We start from the raw sequence: 24,995 nt of genomic DNA on the forward strand, positions 1-24,995 counted from the left end.
CAGTTCGCGAACTTTTCGCGTAACGGAGCTTTGCAAAGCGAAGCTGATTGGCTCTCCGGTGTCTGTCAACATTCTAAACAGTCCGGAGCGGCCGCCATCTTGTCTCTCGGTAGGATCGAGAGACAAGAGGAGGCCAAAACGAAGGGGGAAATGAAGGAAAGGGGGCAAGGTAGACCCCTTCTGACCCCCTTGGATTGATGAGGGGGATATTTAAAGTGCCCCGCGGGGCCAAAAAAAAAAAAATTATGATTTTTCGCCGTAGAGGCGCGTCCTGGTACGTGATCCGGGCAGCTAACTGGGGAGTTAACCGGCAGCGTAACGGGAGTCTGAGGAGAAGCTGATTGGCTGTCAACATTGTAAACAGTCCGGAGCGGCCGCCATCTTGTCTCTCGGTAGGATCGAGAGACAAGAGGTGGTGAAAAACAAAGGGGGAAATGAAGGAAAGGGGGCAAGGTAGACCCCTCCTGACCCCCTAGGATTGATGAGGGGGATATTAAAGTGCCCCGCGGGGCAAAAGAAAAAGAAAATTTTGATTTTTCGCGGTAGAGTCGCTTCCCGGTACGCCAACCGGGCAGCTAACCGGCAGCATAACGGGAGTCCGACATCTTGTGTTTTTGGAGCGTCCGGTTTGCGTACCGGGTAGCGTTCCGGTAAGCGTAACAAGGGGAAAACCAAGAGAAACAGTAAAATAAAATTTAAAGGAATAGATTTCCACCAAACTTGGCAAAATTGTAGGGACTGTTTGTTTGATGTGCCTTTGCAAGGCCTCAAGATATGTGCACGTGTGGATTTTGTCTAATTAAGGTTAAAAAAATATATATATATCTGTAAGCATGCTCTGGCGCGCTTACGTTACGGGTTTTGTTTGCGCTGCAGAGACGATACGTCACGTTTATGTGACGTGTCATGAGGCGTCTCACGTGGCTACGTGATACGTCACGTAATAAAGAATATATTTTACAGCTATAGATATTAGCTTTTAAAAAACCAATGAAATTCACTGAAAAAACCATGGTTATAGACCATATATAGTTAGGAATTTGCATTTACAAAACCTTGAAAATTCACTGAAAAAAACATTGGTTATAGACCATATATAGTTAGGGATTAGCATTTACAAAACCTTAATTTACTCGCACAAAACCATAGAAATTCGCATATATAGTTAGTTGCAATAACTATATATCGTGCACCCGCAATCCACTGCTGATGATGTCACATATTACATCATTCATGACATGGTCAGTGACATCACTGATGACAACACTGATGACATCTCAAATGACATCACTGATGACATCTCAAATGACATCACTGATGACATCACTGATGACATCTCAAATGACATCACTGATGAAATCACTGATAACATCTCATTTGACATTACTGATCACATCACTGATGACATCATTCATGTGATAATACGATGAACTTCTTCAGACTCTAATATAACCTTAGATACAATCAGTGTAAACAGACACTCACAGACTGTCACTCATCCATGGAGTTACTCACACACCTAGTCAGTCATGCAAAGAATCAATCACACCTCCATTTCCTCAACTATACAGTTATACACACCTTACTTAATCAAACATATACTAACACATATGTACTCTCTTATACAATCACTGATACAAGTTCACAATGATCCATACAGCCACTCACACATTCACTGGCTCTTATGCACAGTTATTTATATATGTCAACTCTTACATGTACTGTGTTTTACATATGTACTTACTTTGACATGTAGCACTGAGAAATCCAATCACTCACCAATACACTCATGCAGACAGTCAACTGCCCATACAGCTGTTTCCACATGCACTTTTGAACCCATTCATCTAGTGAATCAACTGCTCACACATCTATGCACAGAGTCACACACCTCCCAGCCACCCCCACACACACACACTCACTCTCCCATACAAATACTTGGGCAACCAATCAATAACCCATATAGTTACTCATATAGCTCCTGATCAACACATGCAGCAGTTTACAGAACTACAGAAATAATGATGCACAAATTAAGACAGTTTAGTCACTAACCCATGCACTCAGTGAGACACATTTAATCATTCTCTCATACAGTCAGTCATGCACCTACTAAATCCTTCATCCAAACACTTATACATCCACTCATTCTTCAATATGTAAGACATATTTTAACTTTACAGAAACATACAGTCACTGGAAGTTGTCATCAGTGATGTCATCAGTGATGTCATGTGAGATGTCATCAGTGATGTCATTTGAGATGTCATCAGTGATGTCATCAGTGATGTCACTGACCATGTCATGAATGATGTAATATGTGACATCATCAGCAGTGGATTGCGGGTGCGCAATATATAGTTATTGCAACTAACTATATATGCGAATTTCTATGGTTTTGTGCGAGTAAATTAAGGTTTTGTAAATGCTAATCCCTAACTATATATGGTCTATAACCAATGGTTTTTTCAGTGAATATATATATATATATATTCCTCCAAACTACCAAATTGTTCCCTCCGCACCTACATATGAAGACCCGAATCCAAATATGTTAAAGGAATGGGCAGACAATAATCAGGAGGTTTCAAGAAGGATGTTAGCCATACTTGTCAAATATGCAGACATTGATCAGGCTAAAATCTTAGAAGAAATAAAACAGATTTAGGCAATATTGGATAAAGAAACTGACCAGGAAGTGATAAACAAATTCAAGAATTAAATGTAAGACCGACTTTTGAAACTAGAAACGACAATCAAAGAAAGAAAGGCAGAAAAGTTTATAAGGGATAAATTAGACTATGACCGTGCTCAAATTTTTACATTCGCTAAGAAATTTGACAATTTAGGAAAACAGAGGCTCAACTATGCAGGAGGAAAGTCACGGGAACCGCAGTCAGAGCATAGCAGCCTGCAAAGCTCTGAATTGGATACAGATTTGGAGGAAGGCCCAATTGTGGGAGGAGCTGCGTCAGTTCCATCAGTAATTGATGAATTAGATTTTTTAAGAGAGGAAAGATGTTTCAACCTCCGCCCAAGCCCGCCAGCAAACATCAGGCCTCCAAGGGGAAGAGGCAGAGGAGGCGCAGGTGCAAAGGGGCAAAACAGTACAAGCGGAAATGGGAAGAGCAAATCAAAAACCAACAAGTAATTCCCAATAATAGGGCCACAGTCATTAACCTTTCAAATGTTGTTCTGACTAAAAAGAACGGAACATTCTTGTGTTGGGATTATCTTATTGTCCTAAAAGTGACATCGATTATGTTAAAACAAGGGTCAATATCTTTAAATTTACAAGATCCCTGAAGCTGAGAAATTCTTTGCAGTAGCCCATAAAGAAAAAGATGGGTCAAGAAATGGAACTGAAACAGATGGACTTTTCAACCTAGCAATGGATGATATGAATCTGATGCTAGAAATAAGGGAAATGGATTGTACACCAAGTGATGAGACAACTAGCCCAGGAGTGGTGCCTAGCACTCTCACTCGAGCAATAGAACTGGCACAGGAAAACCGTTTAGACTGAAGCACCGACGAGGTTCAGACCAAACTCTTTTCACACCAATGACTAACAGAGACTCAGTTGATGTCTATAATGAGTTAGTTGTGAATGATATTAAGAATTTGTGTCAAACAATAAATGCTAAAAAGAATAGAAAATATTCCCAACAGGACAAAAAATATTATTCTCTGATTAACAAACCTCTGTGTAATGATCAATGCATTGTGCGTGATGCTGATAAAGGGGGCAATGTGGTCCTTTGGGTCAGAGAGCAAATATCTTAAGGAGGCATACAACCAGTTGAATTGCCATTAAAGGATATACCTATAGGAGTGTAAAATGAATGCTTGATCACAGTGCCGAAGTATCTTACTGGGGCAGGACAGGGTACTGTGATGGGAATATAATTATCGTTGAACACAAGCGGGCTTCGAGTCTCCTATACCGTGTAAAAATTGTTTTATAAATACACTAGGAATTTATATTGTGAATTTATATATAAGGTCATATATTCATGTATTGAGAATTTTAACATGTAATATATATTTATTTGCATATGAAATGCACTTGCAAGTGATCAACTATATTATTGTCGTAATGCACACAGTGTCGGACAACCAGTCTTTCTTTAAGTTTTATTTTTTTGTAGTCATCACGTGGTTTTTGTGTATCAAGTTAAAATGTAGGAAGAAACTTTATACTTTATGCAACTGTTGGTGAACAAGCCGGTGTTGCAGCCGAAACGCGTTCAACGATTGTGGCTGACAATTAAAACATCTTTGCATGGAGACACTGCGTCGACATTTCTTTTTGAAAAGCAGTTTCATATATATATATATATATCACACCATATGGCTCACTTTCTTTCCCGGTAGGCGCTGCAAAAAGTGGGGCCGCGTTACTCCTGCGGTTGAGCCCAACCGCTATCACAATCGTGATCCACAAAGAAGTTAGTTAAAATTAATTTATTTTTCAATCCATGGGGTGTCAGAAACAAGGCAAAAACCAACGCGTTTCGACAGCCTCCGCTGTCTTGACCAAGACAACGGAGGTTGTCGAAACGCGTTGGTTTTTGCCTTGTTTCTGACACCCCATGGATTGAAAAATAAATTAATTTGAACTAACTTCCTTGTGGATCACGATTGGGTTATTGTGACTCCATGGTATCTTCCAGTCGGAGGAATCGTTGTTTGGATATATATATATATATATATATATATATATATATATATATATATATATATATATATATATATATATATATATATATATATATAAGGTACGTGGCGCTCCTTAGGCAACACACAGCAAATCGGCCGATCAGTCGACACAGGAACCAGCAAGACCCTTAGTTTGGTGCAAATATTTTTTATTTTAGTTTTTAGCCCAGCACCAGTCCGCCATGACGTGTTTCGGCTAGAGATAGCCTTGATCACATGACCTATATATATATTTATATTTATATCTATATATATGTATTACCTACTGGCGGTCGCCAGTAGGTAGTTATAGTTAGGATTTTTTTCAATGTTAAATCTCAAAATTCTATTTGGAATAACGTTGGCACCGGTTGATGAATCTGACTGAAAATTTCCTCAAAATGACCTCGTGGCCTTTCGGTCCTTCCCTGAAAGTTTGGGGGGGATTTGTCAAGCGGGGGCCGAGATAAAAGGGGGTCCCAAAACGCATTTTCCCCATGTTAATTTCCAAAGGGCGGTCGATTTCACTTTTAGCCCGAACGGCTGAATGGATTTCAACCAAATTTGGCAAAATTGTAGGGACTGGTAGCCCGATGTGCCTTTGCTATGTCTCAAGATATGTGCTCCAGTGGATTTTGAGTAATTTAGGTTCAAAAAATATATATATCTGTAAGCGCGCCCCGGTACGCGCTCCGGGGAGCGCCCCGGGTGCGACACGCGAGGTGCGCTTGGAAATCTGATTGGCTCTTGGGTGTCAGTAAACATTCGAAACAGTCCGGAGCGGCCGCCATCTTGTGTCTCGGTAGTATCAAGACACAAGAGGTGGCCAAAACAAAGGGGGAAATGACCATAAGGGGGCAGGGTAGATCCCACCTGACCCCCTAGGTTTGATGTGGGGGCTTCAAAAGGGCCCCGCGGGGCAAAACATTCATTTTTTTTGTTTGGCACGGGGCGTGCCCGGTACACGCACCGGGGAGCGTACCATGAGGAAAAATGAATGATAGAGTTTTTAAAAAATTTAGCCTTTTTTTTTAAATTGGAGGTAGTTCTAAAAAGAACTGCTTTTTTTCTTCTTTTTGTTTTTATATTTTTTATATTATTTTTTTGAACATTTTGTACTTTTTTTGGATTTTCTGAACAGTTTTAGATTTTTTTTGTATTTTTCATGGGGAAAAATGAAAAAACAGGGAATTGAAAATGGCTCAACTGGAGCAAAAAACTAAAAGAAAAGAAAAAATTACGGTTGATTGGGGCATTTATGGTTGTCCCCAGCAAGGACGATGAGCTTTACGCTCTGTTCTCCGTAGGAGATGGTCTTCCCACAATATTTACAGATAATTCTGAAATCTGAAAATCGGGGCTGAATGCACAGCATCGTCTCACTTTCCTCTGGTGCAGACGCAGTGGGTTGTTTCCTTTTTGAGCTAGTTCTTGTTGATCGGGGAGGGTTACTGGCCAGTTCCCTCATTTCTGCAGCAGAATAGTTTATAGGATCTTTGCGCTGCATGTGGCGTATCATTGTGTAGTTCCCAAATGAATATTTTTTATTTGGGTTTCCTCTGGAAGGTTCCATGCCACAAATTTTGCAACTGACCTTGGGTGCATTTACTTTTTTTTCCCCTCTGGGAGAGTAAAAAACTCCCAAATAATGTGTGGTCTTGGCTGGTATGGGGTATTGTGTTCTTCCAGCCATCTTGAACTCCCCTCCTCCTCCTCCTCCTCTTCCTCTTCTTGAAGACCACCAATGATATCTTGAGGAGGTCCTTTTGGTGGTTGTGGTGGTGGTGGTGCAGATGCACCAGCTGCTGCTACTACTGAAGCCATTAGTTTGAGCAAAAAAGTAGAGAGAGCTACAAACAGGTCTTCCTAAGTCAAAGGACAAAGTCAGAATAAGGAAAAAAGGTGGGGTCTTTCATCCATTTGAAAAAAAAAATTATTGAACCAATGTAAAGTGTTATTTTCAGGTTACATGACCAGGGGCTTTATCATTATGAAACCAAAACTGTTATGAACCAATAAAAATTGTTATTTTCAGGTCACATGACCCGATGCGCTTACGCTACGCGCCCCGGGTCGCATTACACGCGCAAGTTATAGTGAGTCCAACTAATTATAACGTGGAATTTCAATGGTTTTATGTCAGTAAAATTTCCAGCTAACTATAACTGGTGTAAAACCTATGGTTTTTTCAGTGAATTTAATAGGTTCTTTAAATGCTAATTCCTAACTATAACTGGTGTGAAACCTATGGTTTTTTCAGTGAATTTCATAGGTTTTTTCAATGCTAATTCCTAACTATAACTGGTGTGAAACCTGTGGTTTTTTCAGTGAATATATATATATATATATATATATATATATGTGAATATATATACACCAACCAAGTTCTAGCGGGAAACCAATGCCACTTGAAATGGCGGGGCGCAGCGGGGTCGCCGACCCCAATAAATCCAAATGACACAAATCCCGTCCTTTCAATATATAGACAACACGCCTTGGCCCAGTCTTTGCTTCAAAGTGATGTTTATTTCATGTAAAAATCACCCTACGCATTTCGAAGCGTCCGCTTCTTGATTAAGAAGCGTATGCTTCGAAACGCTTAGGGTGATTTTTCCATGAAATAAACATCACTTTGAAGCAAAGAACGGGCCAAGGTAGGTGTGTTGTCTATATATATATATATATATATATATATATATATATATATATATATACACACACACAGGACAGCATTTGTGTCATTTGGAGGTATATATATATATATATACATATATATATATATATGTTTCCTACTGTCAGTCACCAGTAGGTAGCTACAGTTACATGTGAGCAAGGCTACACGTTAGCTGAAACGCGCATCCTGTCTGACAACATCTCCCACCAAGCTTGAATAAAAGTCACTTCAGCCAGCAGTGAGAAAGTCATTTTGGAGTTCGTGTTTTTCTCAGTTTGGTGGATCTAAGCACCGGAGTGGTAATTGGAGATATATATATATATACATATATATGTTTCCTACTGTCAGTCACCAGTAGGTAGCTATAGTTAGGACCAAAATTTTCATGGGAAAAGCGTTTTTAGTTTTGCTAATAACTTTGACACCACTCGGCGAATCTTCACCACAGATACAAAACACTTCCCCTTTTTGGTTCAGCTCCTATGTTGAAAGTTTTGTGGTGATCCATCAAGCTGGGGCCTAGAAAAAAGGTGGGTTCCCACAACCCATTTTCCCCATGTTACGTCTATGGAGATTTTTCATGACTATAGCCCGAACCGCTGAACGAAATCACACCAAACATTCAGTATATCAGAGATATTAAAGTTTAGAAAATATAGATATTTGGTTGTCCAAAAACTGACTGAAATGCTACTGAAATCTGATTGGCTGCCAACACTTTAACCAGGAAGTGTTGGCAGCCATCTTGGGACCATTCTACATGATAACTGAAATGCATTGTGGTGAATAGCAGGTTTTGAGTTTCAAAAAGGAGAACGTATAAATGGTGTTAACAGATTTTAGTTACAAAAGATATCATTTATTGATGGTACTATACTAATTTTTAGAATAGTGGTGTGTTCTAAGGTGATTTTACATTTTGAAAAAGCCTTCTGCTGAGATTTCATGAACCATGTTTTAGAGAAAGATACGTTGGGTAAAACATTGCCTAAAAATGCATTTTGCCACATGCAATATCTGCAGAGCCCTCGTGGAACTCATCCCGGCACCCACATAATTCTGCAACAGATCTGTGAATATTGCTGGTAATTGAAAAAATATATATTTACTCACACCCCTACTCACAGATGCACAGAGAGACTCATACACCCACTCACAGACTTACAGGGGGACACACACCTACTCACAGACCCACAGAGACACTCACTTACCCACTCACAGACCCACACAGACACTCACACACTCACTCGCAGACCCACACAGAAGCTCACACATACTCAAAGACCCACAGAGATACTCGCACACTCATTCACAGGCTCACAGAGACATTCATACACCCAGTCACATACCCACACACCCACTTTCACACAACCATTTACAGCCCCACGAAGACACTAACACACCCACTCACAGACCCACACAGAACTCACACACCCACCCAGAGGCTCACTCGGACACTCTTATACCCACTGACAGGCCCAGAGAGACACTCACACACCCACCCACAGACCCACAGAGACACTCATACACCCAGTCACACCAGTTGTGGCTCACTGAGGGAGTGCTGCGGGCGGTGGGGCAGGGAGGGGGAGGAGCAGGATGGGGTAGTGGACTCAGACTTATGACAGATAGGAGCATCGCCAACTTGCCAACTGGAAGTGAGTTAGAACAGTATAATACTATAGCCGGAGAATAAGTAACATTCTGCATTGAATTTGTCTTTAACAACTCCATATGCCAAAACTCACTTACACAGCTACTAAGCTATACATGGAGTAATTTACATACCAATTAAGAGACGGGCAGAGGTACTAACTCAGGTAGTTGTACACTGACAGAGTTACATAGAAATCCACAGGCACAGAGGCAGTTATGCAAACACTTAAATATATACTAAGGTACTGATGCACCGAGTCACTTATACATAGAGTAACTTATAAACATATCTATACATTCAAAGTGGCACAATGACACAGCCAGACACACACTCCTGCATATTCCAACAAACCCAGGTGCACAGAAATATAGCATGCTACAACGTATGCAATTGCATCACATTCTGTAACAACGCGGTTGTTACAACAACCACGTTGTTACAACGCAATGCCATTACTATGCAAGTCATTACATCGACTTGCAGTAGATGGCGCTGTAACATTAGGAATGTATCATTTACTATTCTAACTCCTGCCTACACAATAGTAGGGAAATTGTTGGAATAGTAAATTATACTATTCCTTATGTTAGAGCGTCGTCTACTGCAAGTCGATGTAATGACTTGCGTAGTAATGGCATCTCGTTGTAACAATGCGGTCTAAAGGCATCACGGTGTAATGGCTGCAAAGTAAAGGTTGTTTCCCGGCTCACACTCATGCATACCCTGAAACAACCAGGCACACACTCATGCATACACTAACACCACACACACACATTAATGCATACACAGAGTCACCCAAGCACACACTCATGGATACCCTCATAAAGGCAGGCACACACTCATGCATGCATTAACACCTAGGCACACATTGACGGATATACTGACACACCCTGGCAGACACTGATGCATACATTGCCTTACTCAGGCACCCACTGATGCACACACTGACTCACCCAAGCACACACTAATACATACACTAACATACCCATGACACAATGACATATATGCTGAAATACCCTTGCACACACTGATGCATATGCTGATACACCCATGCCCTCAGTTACACAATATATATATAGATTAAAAAATGACAGCTGTCTGTATGAAAGAATGGTATGGTTCTAACAAGAACAATTTTGTTAGTACTTTAAAAAAAATACTGTTTTATTTTTTAATGTACCTAGAAACACAAGGCACTAAACTGTTCAAAAGCAACTATAACAAAAGCACTTCTTTGAAACTATAAACATGAGACAAAAAGGTTGGATAATAAAACAAAACAAAAAAATGTACATAGCTGTTTGTTAAAGTCATCCAAATATTCAGCTGCTTTTGTGGTATTCGACTCCACTGGCATGTGGTATCTGAGGCAGTGGATCATATGTCCTTCATTAGCACACACAGTACACATGGTGATGTTGCCAAAGGGATAGAGTAAAGACATATTGTCAGAAGATGTGGATGCTCCAGCACCAGTATTGCTTTTGCACACCATCCTTAAATAAGCTCTCTTGTTGATGGTTTTCATGTGCCTCTACACAGAGCTCGTGCTGTAGGAATACTTTTTATTGGTACCATGGGATAATTCCTTGCCACAAATCTTGCACTTTACAATCCTTGTTGTCACCATTTTCTCAGTTTAGGGAATTATAAAAAAGTGTCAAACCTCACTTTCCTTCTTGTAAAGAAGGTTATCATGATCTTCTTCCTCCTGGAGCAGCACACGATCCCTTGATTCCTGGGAAGGGTTTGAATCAGCTATGATGTGCAAAAGTGCAGTTGTGAACAGGACACAAAGGAGGAGATGTAAGAAAAACTGTTTTTCTGTCCTTGTTCAAAATGAAGAAGCAGATTTTGGATGTGGTGTATTTCAAAAAAACTTGTGGTGCTTATATAGCTAATCCGAAGGGAACATTTGTGTGTATCATCTCATGAATCCATAGATTCATGACTGCACATAAAATATAAATCAGGTGACTAACCTTAAAATCACATATATGGTGCGATAAATATAATCTCAAATATGGTCACATGGATCTCGTTTATCAAATTAGTGTGTCTTATATGTTTATCATTTATTTTTTTATTTTTGTAGAAATCGCAATTCTGAATTTGCGGATACGTTACGAACATGTGATAGCAAATAGAAACCATAGTTTTATTAAAGTTCCATCAATTTTTCCCAGTCTTACGGAGGAACCGCAATACCCAAAGAATATAAAGTGTGTCCAGTGCTCTCCATGCCACTGGATTCAAGCTATCCTGGCTGAAGAGGGGCGAAACCCCGAAACCAGTCCTAGGATGCTTGTTTCCATTCCAGGGAGGACCTGGCTTGGAAGTTCGGGCTGGACTATTCCCATAAGGCACAGGGTCAAGACTGATTTGCATATGGCTGGGTTCAAACTGGAATGGCATGGTGAGCAAAAAAACGATGGATTTAGGCCCATTCTCTGTACTGGGGTGAATGTATGACATTGTTCTGCAGTCTGTCCATCACCTGTTGTTTTTGCATTTGTCACCCCGAGTGGTTCCGGGTATGCCCATACGAGGGTCCCGTGCTCTCCATGCCACTGGAATCAAGCTAACCTGGCTGAAGAGGGCTGAAACTCAGAAACTGGTCCCAGGATGCTTGTTTCCAGTCCAGGGAGGACCTGGCTTGGCAGTTTGGGCTGGTCTGTTCCCATGAGGCACAGGGTCAAGACTGATTTGCATATGGCTGGGTTCAAACTGGAATGGCATGGTGACGAAAACAACTATGGATTTAGGGCAAGATCTCTGTACTGTGGTGAATGTATAACATTGTTTTGCATTCTGTCCATCAACTGTTGTTTTTACATTTGTCACCCCGAGTGGTTCGGATATGCTGAGACGTGGGTCCCGTGCTCTCCACTCCACTGGAATCAAGCTATCCTGGCTGAAGAGGGGTGAAGCCCCAAAACCAATCCTAGGATGCTTGGTTCCAGTTCAGGGAGGACCTGGCTTGGCAGTTCAGGCTGGGCTGTTCCTATGAGGCACTGGGTCAAGGTTGATTTGCATATGGCTGGGTTCAAACAGGAATGGCATGGTGAGCAAAAAACGATGGGTTTAGGCCCAGATCTCTGTACTGGGGTGTATGTATGACATTGTTTTGCATTCTGTCAATCAACTGTTGTTTTTACAGAGCATGTTGCGCCACCTACTGAATCATTCTTAAATTAGTCTGCAGAACAAAATGAGCTACAATTTTTCTACTGGTGGGCTGTAAACTCTGCCACATGGTGGTTGGCGGAGTTCTTGCCGGAATCCTCACTCCAAGTGGAGTGCATAGTGGGTAAAACTCTGCAAACTCCACCGGCTGAGTAGAGTATACAGCCCACCCCTAGGCTGTACGGTGCAGGTAATAAAAATCAACTCAACCGTAATGATGGCCTTGGTGCAAATCCACTGCTTGGCATGATGAAAGGAGTGCTGGATATGATGGCAAATTGATTTGGGAAACACTTAGAGCAGCATGGCTAATAAAGGTGATATTACTATGAAAAAGTGTCCTAATTGTGTGAATAGCCATTTATGGCATACCGCACCATGAGAGGACTAGTTACTGTACTGTGATGGCGGCAGATGATGAATAATGCTTCATACCCATGAATAGGCTAGCGTTAGACCAGTTTTCATCAGTGTATAAGGATGTTGGTTATAGTTTTTCCTACTTCTGAGATGATAATTGTGGTTCACAAAGCGCAAAGATCATGCATCAAACAAGATGGTGTCAAATAAATTTTTTCCATTACCTAATGGCAGTCACAGTCCCATGGAGGTCAAGGGTGACAGGACCTGCAGGTGCACTGCAGATCACAAGATGTGGCACTTGCAGTAGTACTTCAGCTAGCTATACATGCCTGCGGTGGTGGCCTTCCCATTGCTGCCTGTCACCTGAAGCTAACCACCGGGCAGCATGCTGACCTGGTAGGTGTCTCCCTCTCTGCCGAGGTTGCCAGAGAGCTGTTCACCTGCACCACAAAGTCAAATGCCTGGCCCCCGATAGCTCAGCCACTGCAGTAGCTCCTGCACAGCCTAGGTCTGGATCTGGGTTGCATTGGCTGCCTGGGGCTTTAGGCAGCAAACTCCTTGCCCGCAGCCACCATCGCCAGTGACACTTCCTTGAGTTGCAAGCTTAAGCCTCTTCCTTCTTGTAGGCATCTTGTGACTGGCTGTAGAGAAAGTATGGCTGTGTTTCAAAAGCATGCTTCGACTGGCTTCCAAGACAGTTATTATCTGCTGCTCTCTGTTTGAAGAGGAAAGTGCATTTCTGCAAAGATGGTGATGCCTTTTATTAATTTTTTGCAAAACTTGGCTTTACCCCTGCCTCGTGCACAAAGTATATCACCTAAACTATCAGAACTCCAAAACATATGTTAAGGAACCAAAGCAGCCCTTTGATACATGCAATACCAGCACACACAGCTATGGGTGGGTGCAGGTAAACTCCACTAGGTGGTTAACCGAGTTTTTGCAAAACTGTACGGACTCTGCAGGCAGAGAAGAGTTTACCACCACACCTCTATTCACTTTGCAGTACTCCCACATTACCCCAAAGATGGTCCTTAGATTCACAATAGTACATCTTTAGCTCAGTCCTGGTAGTGTGGCAAAGAGCAGTCAGACTTTACTAGAGGAACATGAGTTAAGTATTTCAGAGTATCAACATGGACAATAAGTAATTGACATAACTTGAAAGAAATCCGACAAGAATCTATAAAAGTAAAGCAGATTGTTACGTAAATTTCGATACCAAAATGAAGTCAATCTGAAGTATAACCAGAGGTATGGGTTTTAGAAGCAAACATACATGAGTGCAAATCAATACTGCAAAACTTTAACACTGCAGGCAACGGGAAAGAACTAATGACAATCAGTCACTTGCTGGTCGAGTTGTGTTGAAGACAGTTGGGGTTAAGATGGTGCGGTTCCCAGGACCAAGGTACAACAGTCAGTTCCATTTTACCTGGCTTGAGAAGCCTGGTGCAGAGTTGTCCTTGGCGCTGAAGCAGGAGCCCCGTGGGAGCTAATTTTGCCACTTACTTTGTGCTGATGAGCAAATAGGTACATATAATTTACAACTGGCCACTGCTGTGGTCAGATGAAAATGTTCCTCGATTTGCGATGTCGTGTAAAGGTGTTGGGTGCTAGACTGGCCCAAAAAAAAACTTGGCAGTGGTAAGCTCAGTAAGATGTTATTCCGATGTCCAGAGGTCCAGGAGAAAATGGTCACTGCCTGAATCTTGCAGGATGTCAGGACTACGTTTCCCACAATGCACTGAATCATCTACTTTTGGGTGATCCCTTGAAGGGCTTGATGGCCAGCGACTGTTTGGCTCCAGTATATTGTTATTAATTGGGGACTGCAGGACACTAGTGCCACTAGTCCAAAGGAGTCTGGAATTGCCTTTGCTTGTTAAAGGAGTCCCTCTGCCTGGGATGAGCTGCAGTCGTTCTGTTACAGGATGGTTGCCTCAGGTACAAAGTATCAGGCCTTAAGTTTGGGCAGCTCCTGTTGTCGCAGACTTGGGTCTCTTCTGTGTCCTTTGTTGCAAGTTGAAGCAGACTTATAAAGTCAGAAAATATCTCCTTGGGAACCCAGTCAGAAAGTACATAGAATCCTTCAATCATTCACATCTGTCATGTTGGTACGACACTCAATTGCACCCCAAATTCAACCAAAGTTAAGTACCACAATTGTATAGAATTGGTAAGATCTTTAATAATACATCTTCCAAAATAAATTCACAATTAAAAATTCTTGTTACAACTATGCCTAATCATAATGTAATAAGAAATTAACAGTTTTTATATAGCATCAATTTATAGACACAGTACAAAATGCATTTAAACAATCACAATAAAAAAACTAAGAATCAGAAAAGAGGAAGAAAATATAATATAACTACATAAATCTTTGTGCACTACTAATCTGTTCTGATCATTGTTCAGGGCACATGATTTTCAAATGATCATCATCTATTTCATCTGTATATTTATCAAATTTATCACAAGTTATATGTTGACACATTTTGGTGGTTAACAGAGAATTAGATCACCTTCTTTAGGACACCTTCATATCTCCCACACATGCCATAAAAACAAGTAACACCAACTTTATGAGTCTTTATTTCAGGCTTGTTGTACTATTTTAGACAAATCACGATGAAACCCAGTGGGTCCAAGTCTCACAAGGTTTCGGAATCCAAACTAGGTACAAAGGAAGGGACTGCTTATAAATCTAATCAGTCATCAGCGATCTTCACTGTAAGCATGGGCCCTTGATTCTATGGTATTGTCAGTCACCCATAAGGTGAGACGATTCCTCTTCACTAGGATTTCAACCTGTTTCCTCAATTCACAGGCTTAAAGCCTTCTTGTACCTTACAGACTGCTTCCTCTGTCTCTACATCTGGGCACTGGGAAAGTTCAAACCAAACTTTCTAGAGGTCAGGACTATGTTTCCCACAATACACTGGACTATCTACTTTTGGGCAATCGCCGGAGGGCCCAATAGCAAGCGGTTGTTCGTTCTGCAACATTTGTTTTACCTGTGGACTGCAGGGGACTAGGGTCACTAGGCTAAGAGAGTCTGGCATTACCTTTGGTTGTCACAGGAGCCCCTCTGTCTGGGTAAATCTGTCTTTGGTTCAAGATGAGTCAAAGTCATGCAGTGTCATGATGATTGCCAAAGGGGCAGGGAATCACACATTTGGCTTGGGCAACCCTGTTGTCCCAGACTCAGGTTTCTTCTATGCCCCTTGTTGCAAGTAGAATCAGAAATGAAGTTCTGTTGTCAGGGGTAACCTTAAAATCCTAGATTTAGGGGTGCTAGGGGTATGGGTGCAAGTGACCAATGGACTACTTGCCCCAGTGACTAATCTGCCCCTGAGGTGACCACATCCGGGGGTCACCTTTTCTATCCAGAACCCTCTATTCCGCCACTTTAAATACAACTGAAACCTTTATTATCTATACAGTGCAGGTAGCCCACCCTAGAGGTGTGCCACGCCTTCTGAGGGCGTACACCTCCTGACTACATAATTTGTTTCTTGAGCCTCGGAGTACCACGGGGCCGAAGGAGTTGTTCTATTTTTGGAAGCTGTTTTATTCAGGACAAGTTTGGAAAAAGAGTGAAGTCAGTGGGTATAAGTCATGGCTGCCTGCTCAGGGTCAAGAGAGAGAACTGGCTGGGTGTCCGATAAGCCTTGTTTAAGAAGCCCATGATCTATGCTATTTCAAGGTCTAAAGTGTTTAGGAGGCACCGACCGAGTGTGCGAAGAATTAAGTTTCAAAAGACAAATATCAAATAAAACAACATAATGATCAGACTAATGGAAGGACCTCCTTAACAATAATCTGCTTATTATTAGTAAAGAGGACATCTAAGGTATGACCAGCAGAGTGGGTAGGAGAGCCAACGTTCTACAAGAGGCCTACTGATTGTAGCTCAGTGATAAGTCATTCTGAGTCCTTTTCATCACTGGCGTCTAGATTGAAGTTAAAATCCTCCATGTTGGTAAAACTCGACTCACATGCGGCGATTACTAATAAATTACACACTGCAGAGAGAAAATATCTCCTAGGGCTGGAGGGGGGGGGGCAATGGAGCAGCATCCCTTTAAAAGACTGGTGCTCTGAAAGGAAATTATTGAAACTAAGTGCTTTGCAGGCCTTTGAGGGACCCATCTCTCCTTTAACTGAAAGGGCATCACAATAAAGAAGTGCCATACCTCCCCCTCTTTTTTAGGTCTGTCCTGTCTAAATACAGAGAAACCAGCAGGCAACCAGGGCAGACAGAATCTTATTCGACTACTATTCTTGAAATTGGGGACATAGTTAGCAGAAAGGTGAGAGAAATCACGTTGTAGTAAAAGTGGGGTCTCCAGCGAGGAGCTGTAAGCAGGGCAAGTGGACAAGTGGAGCCTCTTAATGAAGTCTGCTAAGTCAAAACATGCACAAGCAGCTTCAGCATCTTACCTTGGGCAAAAGGAGCAGGGGTTGTGGTGTTAGGCGCGATCCGGCCACTGGAGGGAGTAGACGGGCTTGCCTTTGGTGCACCTTAGGCACGCCATTGGCGCTCCTGCTGCACGGACGTGCTATTTTAGTAATTAAATAGCCCTCCAGGGAAGGGAGTGTGGCCCAAGACAGCTCTGATGCGTGAGAAAAAGCAAAGGGGAATAGAAGAAGGGACTTGAATCTGGGGTCCAGCAACCCCTGCAATGCTCGCCGGCTCCCCTGAAAAAACTACTGTACTGGTAAATCAAAGGTAAGAAAATAAACTGGGGAAAATTGTAAAATCATAAAATCATTAAAATGGAAGACTAGCCTCCTGTTCTGACCGGGTTTTTGTTCCCTTTTTGAGTGAAGGTGACTTTAGCCAACTATTATTCTAATAGAGGGATTAGAGCCTTAGTTTTGGCCTATTTACAAGGTGCTTGACATCATTCCCTATTCTTTTCTCTATTCTAGGGCTTATAAGTTTATGTTAGTGGATAGATTCCTTAGTATTAGTATTATTCCGTCCTTTTGTAAGGTTACTAGTATATTCCTGATAGAGTTATTCATCTTTATGCTTACTTCGGGCCTTGTAGGCCTCGAACAGGGGAGACTCCATCTTTCTTTCTGCCTCGGCTGCTTGAGATGCTTTTAGGTCAAATGTAATGTTTTAGTTATAAGGTGTTGTTCGCTTGGAGAGAACCGGCTCGGCTGGCCCTTATCGAAAGACTGTATTTTTCTTTGTGTCGAAGACATAACATCAGGCCGGCCGGCTGAGAACGTGTCCTTGGCACAGGGTGGTACAAGAATTTGGTGGGCGGCAGGTTACTGGCTGGAAATTTCCATGCATGAACAAGGTTCTATATTAGCTAAAGTACAGAGAGGAGTTCGGTTCATTCAGTCAGTTAGAAGACAGCAGCTAGTCATTAGCATTCTTGCAGTTAATCAACTTAAAGCAGACAGTCGCCATTTTGAAGTCCAGAAAGACCGACGGCAGATAACCTCTCAGAAAGATTGAAGTTACTTTAGTTGGAGCAGCTGGTGAGCTTTGATACTGAGATCAGAGCATGCAGAGTGAAGAAGTTAGCAGAGCGAATGAATACTAGAGCGGCAGTAACTGATTATAAGATCAAAGTCGGAAGGTGAAGATAGTCCGTGATCGAGAGGAGAGAGGAGTAGTGCAGAACGACGAGAGTGAGACAGACGAAATAGAGCACAAGAGTGAGGTTCCAGTGACTTGGAGGGGAGCAGAGGAGACCGGGCATAGCGGTGCAGACGTGTATCCGTGACTGCAGGGGTGATCCTAAGATGAGCCAAGGTACAGACGAGAAGGGAACCCAGATGACAACTGAGTCCAGACTTCGTACTCATAAGGTGATGTCGACCCTTTCTTATTAGCGTGCACACACATTCTAATTCTTTCCTTTGCTTTTCAGGCTATATGTTATATTACAGTATTATTTTGTTGTTATAATTTGTTATTGTGTAATAAAGGGACCCCAGTTCTTAGTGAACCATCGTGTAACTGTTGTTTTTATGGTAAAGTTAACCTTTCTTCTAGTCAGATGCTGTTATGTGGATGGATGCGTTTCCCGTCCGGGTAAGTGGTAACTGAGCAAGGGAGCAGGCAGCACTTATATCAGAGAATAACCTTTGCATATTGTAATTTGGCCATTTTTGTGTGAGAGGATTGAACTGTCCATCTAGCACATAACCTATAATATTGTATATGAGATATTCCCAGTAGTATATAGTGAAACTTCCCCAGAGAGAGAGAGAGAGTTAAAGGTATCAATAGGAGAGTGATCGCCGTTGTGTAGCGGCGCTAGTGAGAGCACCGGGAGGACACGGTGTGTATACCCACAGGATTGTGGCTTGAGAGAGAGCACTGGGAGGATACGGTGTATATACCCACAGGATTGTGGCTTGCGTGAGCACTGATTGAGGTCAGTGTGTAATGGTAAGTAATCAGAACTGCCCCCTTCACTATGAGTAGGAGGGTAGCATAGTCTGGGCCTAAGTTGCCGCGAGACTATAAGGTATGAGTGTGGTGTAGAATATGGAATTCCGTTGCAATTAGTGATTGTTTCTAGTAATCCCTATGGATTTGGTGGTGTTTTGGATGATCTAAGCTTGTACATTGCTAATTCCCCATCCCCAGGTAGGTACCCAGGTACCATGGAAAGTAGGTTGTGAGGAGGGAGGTGGTTATGTTTCGGCCGGGTTAGTGGTGTTTTGGTGAGCTGATTCTATCTGGTCCGAAAATCCGGTCGTTACACCTCCTCAATATGGCACCTGCGAAGGGACGCAGGCACCTCCTTAAACAGCCGTAGGGCCTACAAGGAAACAAAACACCAGGATTTTAGCGTCCAGGGTCAGGAGGAGCAGCCCGGACGCGCTGTACTAATCATTAAATAGTTATCCAGGGCAGGGGGCCTGGCCCAAGACGACAACGGAGCGCAAGGAAAAATGTAGGTGCAAAGAAAAAGGGATTTACACTTATATGTCCTCACCTTTAATATATATGCACTCTGTCTACTGGGCTGAGGAGGACTTCCTTAGGAGTGACTGGCATGTATTAAAAATAGGGCTTTGACCTCACCTCACATGGTGAGGGAAAGTTGAGTTCAAGCAGCTTGTACTGCTGTCATCTCTTTACTTGGGTCACTAAGGGTAGCACAAACCCTGGTGACCGCTTTAACTCCTATGCTTGGACACCGCTGGTATCATTCACCAGGGACATATACAATTGTCAATTGGGGGTGCCAATTCACATGTATCCATTTTAGAGAGAGAGCACTGGCACTGGGGCCAGGGCAGCAGGCTCCAGTGCACTTTTAGAGTCATAAACATCAGCATTGGGGCAGAAAGTGGGAGGTGACTATACAAAAAAGGCTCTTCTTCATATCCTAGTTTCTCAAAACACCTGGAACTACATAGTTTGCTGTGCTCAATGCTAGACACAGCTGTACACCTGTTTTTATGTAATTACAAAGTATAAATACATGCATTTAAGTTGAAATGTATCCTACTTTAGACATGTGAGGCACACAGCATAGCTCAGGCAGTGAACAGTGGTTGTTCTTCTTTGCTTTCTGATCAGTGCTGCCCACAGCTCCTTTCACTAATTTAGACACATGTTGAAATAAATGTATGTGCTTCAGACAGTGAAATCTCAAAACAATTATAATAGGCTCACAGCTCTGCCCTGCACAAGGGCACATGTTCATCATATAGTCCCTGATGCAGATGCCTGATTTTAATGGCCTGCAGTAGTGCTTCATTAAACAGAATCATCAAGTTCATATTTAAGTGAAGTAGAAGACTAACCCCTACAATGATTTCTCAAATTTGACAGAAATTATATTGATAATCATCATGTAAGTGCCTGTTTTGTCTGCCTGTGAAAAATTGATTTGGCACTCTGGCTCTTCTTACCCTGTTACATACTGTGAGAATATTTGCTATATGGCTCTATTTCTTGGAAAACCATTATTCTGGTCATAAGAAGAAGCGTTTGAGTGTTCCTTTTCTTAAGTAGGTTGCACACCAGATCAGTTTCGGAAGGATTTAGAATGTGATCCTGCTTAAAAGGTGCTGGATTCTTTGAAGACTGAATTGTAAAAAAAACTTGAAGTTAATGATATAAAGCCAAGCACCTTTATTAGTATGACACATTCTCCTATCCAGCACACCAGTAGTACAATCCATCTCTCAACCTTATAACACACACACACACACATGCACACACACTCACACACTCTTTCTCTCTCTCTCTTTCTCCCTTTCACACATACACACTTTTAAGATTATCACTCACTTTGAATTTGTCATTTTCCTCCTATAATAACGATGTTGCCAATAAACCTCTCATGTTCCATGGAGCCATACCGATGATGCATAAAATAAAATACCAAAAATACATGTACAAAAAGTGTAATGCCAACACAAACATATATATTGTATATGACATTATTGCTATAATTATGTCATTATTTAATTTACTTCATTATCAGCAATGAGTACTTAAAGATTGTATTTATTTCAATTACCATTGTATTGGTATTTATGATTCACTTTTCATGGTCCTTGCAAAGTCTAAAGAGTTTTCAGACTATTGAAAGGGTAGCTCATCGTTATGTGGTGTTGTAGTTGTTTCCCCATACTTTACAAGAATGTCACATAGGACACAAATTAATTGAGACATTCATCAGCCTTATTTTTACCATCAGAATTCAAGGAATGTTTTGCCAACAAATTGAATATCTAATGGAAATATTAAATATTCATATCACACAGCTAATTATGTGACTCTCCATAATATACATAGTTACAAATGGTTACTCCAGAGCAATTTGTTACTCTGAGATAAGTGTATAGTGATTCAAACACGTAAATACATACTAAATAAAGCCCAATCTTGATTTTCCAAATGCTACAGTTTGCTTTGTAAAACAATGCATGCACTTATTTAGTTTGCCTTTAACCAGAATTTATTCTTGCTAAAATTTCAATTGTTAGCAAGAATATTTTTTGTAAATACACAGTTTCTGCAGCATAAGTGAGGCACATTAACAAGAAAAGAAGAAACTATATCTTTATTAAGAACCCAAAATGAGCATATGTGAAGAATTCTTTTCCCCCAACAAGACTTAGATATTTTTCACTCATAAATAAGACCAGCCTTGTAACCTACATTTGTTGTGTCTTAGAATAATTGAATACTTTATAAAGCAACAAAGATAATGTCAGCTCCCATTTAGAGGCCTCTTGGGAATACCTGAAGAAAGCAGGCACTAATAACCGCAGTGCAAATGAAAACGTCCTTTACAATGCAGGCATTACAACATAAGGCCTTTACCACGCATCCATTACCAAGCAATGTCTTTACTATACATTGACTTTACAAAGCAAACCTGTACCATGAATATGCTTTTATATGCATGCTTTTACATTGCAAGGTAAGTATATATAAGGTAAGTGTGTTTGTGTGTGTATATGTATATATATATGTATGTATTACCTACTGGCGGTAGGTACTTATAGTTATGACCTATTTTCCATAGGAAATCCACAACATTCTATTCCCAATAACTATGGTGCCAGTTCACGAATCTTTGGAAGTTTTCAAAAGTTTTGTCCAGCTCCAGTCCGCTCCTATCCTGAAATTCTCGGGGCTATTCGTCAAGCGGGGACCAAGAAAAAAGGGGGGTCCCAAATCGTGTTTTCCCCATGCAATTATCCATAGGAACCTATAGTCACAGCTACAGCCCAAACTGCTGAACAGAATTACACCAAATTTGGCGAAAAGATAGCTCTTGGTTCAGAGTCGTGTCTTTTTGTTAAATGGTGTAAATCTGTTCAGCAGTTGCTGAGAAAATCAAAAGTAAAATCATATATACATCTATGGCCGCGCAGGATCCGCACACCCTCCCAATGACAAGCTGTATGCTAATTGGCTGTCAACACTCCAAACCAGGAAGTGTTGGCAGCCATCTTGTGCCTCGGTAGAACTGAGGCACAAGAAAACAGGAGAAAAAACATACAATACGCAAAAAAGGAGCAGGGTAGAAACACCCTGACCCCCTAGGACTACTCAGGGGGTCCCACAAGAACCCCAAAGGCCCCCCAAATTATTCTTTTTTTTAAACATGGCAAGATCCGCCCAAGCTGCGCGGATCCTGCCGATAAAAAAAACGAAGCGCGGACGCCCGCTCTTCGTTGGTAATTAGCCCCCATAGGGGGGCAAGTACCGGGGGCATGATCAAAAAAAAGTGTAGGGGGCCCAATCCCTCATGGCAAAGCATTAATATTTGCGGGGAGGACCTGGCCCCCAGCAGCCCCAGGGTCCGCCACCCCCAGGGCTTGTTAATGTAATGATGGGGGGGCCTCTAAGGTCCCACCAAGCCACAGGGACTGACACCCCCCCCCTGGGCTTCACGTAATTTTTGATTGCGGGGGGCACACTGCCCCCTGCAGCCCTGGGGACCGTCATCACCCAGGGCTTTATTTTTTTTGAATACCCTGTGTGTCAGTCAGTCAAACAAAACTTTATTTGATTTGTTAAAACCTTAAAAGTACATTCCACATTCCGTGATAAGAGAAAGGACAACAGCAAAACATGGTAATATTCAGCAGGAAAAAGAGCAGCAGCATAACAAGATAATATTAAAACCACAATTACACCTCAAGATACTTGAAAATTAACTTCTCTTGTTCCTTTTAAAACGGAGTATTATAACATTTATTTGTTAAAATCGCTAAAATTTCCTATATATACCTTCGTCAGAATGCAGATTTTACTACTATTGTCCCTTAGTGTCTCTACCTTTATTCAGGGATAAGGGCTACACTATACATGTTCTTCTGCGCATTTGAGGAACCACCTAACTTTGTTCATATATTTCCCCAACACGCGGGCTATATCTAAAGTCTCCATTTCCACCAAAAGAGTGGCAGCTTGCATTCTGTGCGTAATCTTATATTTTTTAAAAATCGAAAGTCTAAAAATCTCGTACAATCTAATAAAATATGTAACATATCACAGGAGGTTCCTAAAGTGCAAGTGCATTTCCCATTACTTCCTATCATTAAATTTCGACCCCGTTATTTGCATAGCATGGGTTTATGCCAATTCGCATTTTCAGGACTTCTCGCCTCAGACTATGACTAGGTAACCGGTCCACGTAAGGGAAGTGTTGACTGCTCTCCCAAGCCACTTTCATGTGTGCTACCGAGGTCTTTTGAGCAAGGTATTCCCGGTCATAACTACGGGACATATTGACCCCCTGAGTCTTTAATTCTTTTTTCCCAAATATTATGGGGTCTTGCGGCAAACATACCTTCAAATCTAGCACCCCGTAAGTCTTGCTTATTGAGGCTCTTACCTCTTTTGCCCAGGGGAGCTCACTATTGATAATTTCCTCCTTAGCCCATTGGGAGATTTTAGCAATTTCCCCTACTCCCAACCGCTGCCAGAAGCGTACAAGGCTCATACAAACTGTAATAGCCCAGGAGGTTATTCCCAGCTCCAGTCGTGCTGCCTGCACCATAGAGGATTTTGGCAGAGCGAATAAGCTTTTTAATATATTTCCCTCTTCACTATCCCAGGAGGTCTTACCACTGAGATAAATAACCTCGGCTCCATACAGAAATTGTGGGGGAACCATTGCTTGATAAGCTTTTAAGACCGGTCTATCTGACCTTTCACCATAGGTGTTATTAAAGCTTTTTAGGCCTTTGACTGACGCCAGTGCCCTTATTTTTAATGCTTGCAGGTGTGTATGCCATTTCAGGTTACCTGAGAACCACATTCCCAAATATCTATAGTTGGTCACCCTCTCAAGCAAGGTTGTGCCAAGATACCACGAGAACTTCACTTTCCTTCTCCCAAAACATACTATTTTGGTTTTATCCATATTTACCACTAGTTTTTTACTCGTACAGTAATCTTTAAACCTATTGAGTTTTCTCTGGAGGCCTATCTCCGTTTGATCCATTATTACTAGGTCATCGGCATAAAGGAGGCACGATATGTGCCTTCCTCCCAACTTCGGGTTCGCCCCTCTGACATCTCTTAATACTTGGGGTAAGTCAGCTAAAAACAGGGCGAACAGCAGGGGGGCTAGAACGCACCCCTGTCTTAGGCCATTTCCAATAGGGATTCTCCTGGTCAGTCCTCCATCCGTGTCCAATATTATCTGTGCCCAATTTTCTGTATGTAATGCTTGGACAAGGGCCAGCAGGTCATCCTGTAATTCATACCCTATTAGTGTTGACCACAGCTGATCCCTGTCCACAAGATCAAAGGCTGCACGGAAGTCAACGAAACAGCAGAATAGATTACTCCTCTGATCAATTGACTTCCGTGCGATGGACCACAGAGCAAGGCAATGGTCAATCGTTGAGTGGCCTTCTTTGAACCCCCCCCTGCTCTGGGGGTATTAT

Source organism: Lissotriton vulgaris, chromosome 1_1, assembly GCF_964263255.1.
Source record: "Lissotriton vulgaris chromosome 1_1, aLisVul1.2, whole genome shotgun sequence".
Classification (NCBI taxonomy): domain Eukaryota; kingdom Metazoa; phylum Chordata; class Amphibia; order Caudata; family Salamandridae; genus Lissotriton; species Lissotriton vulgaris.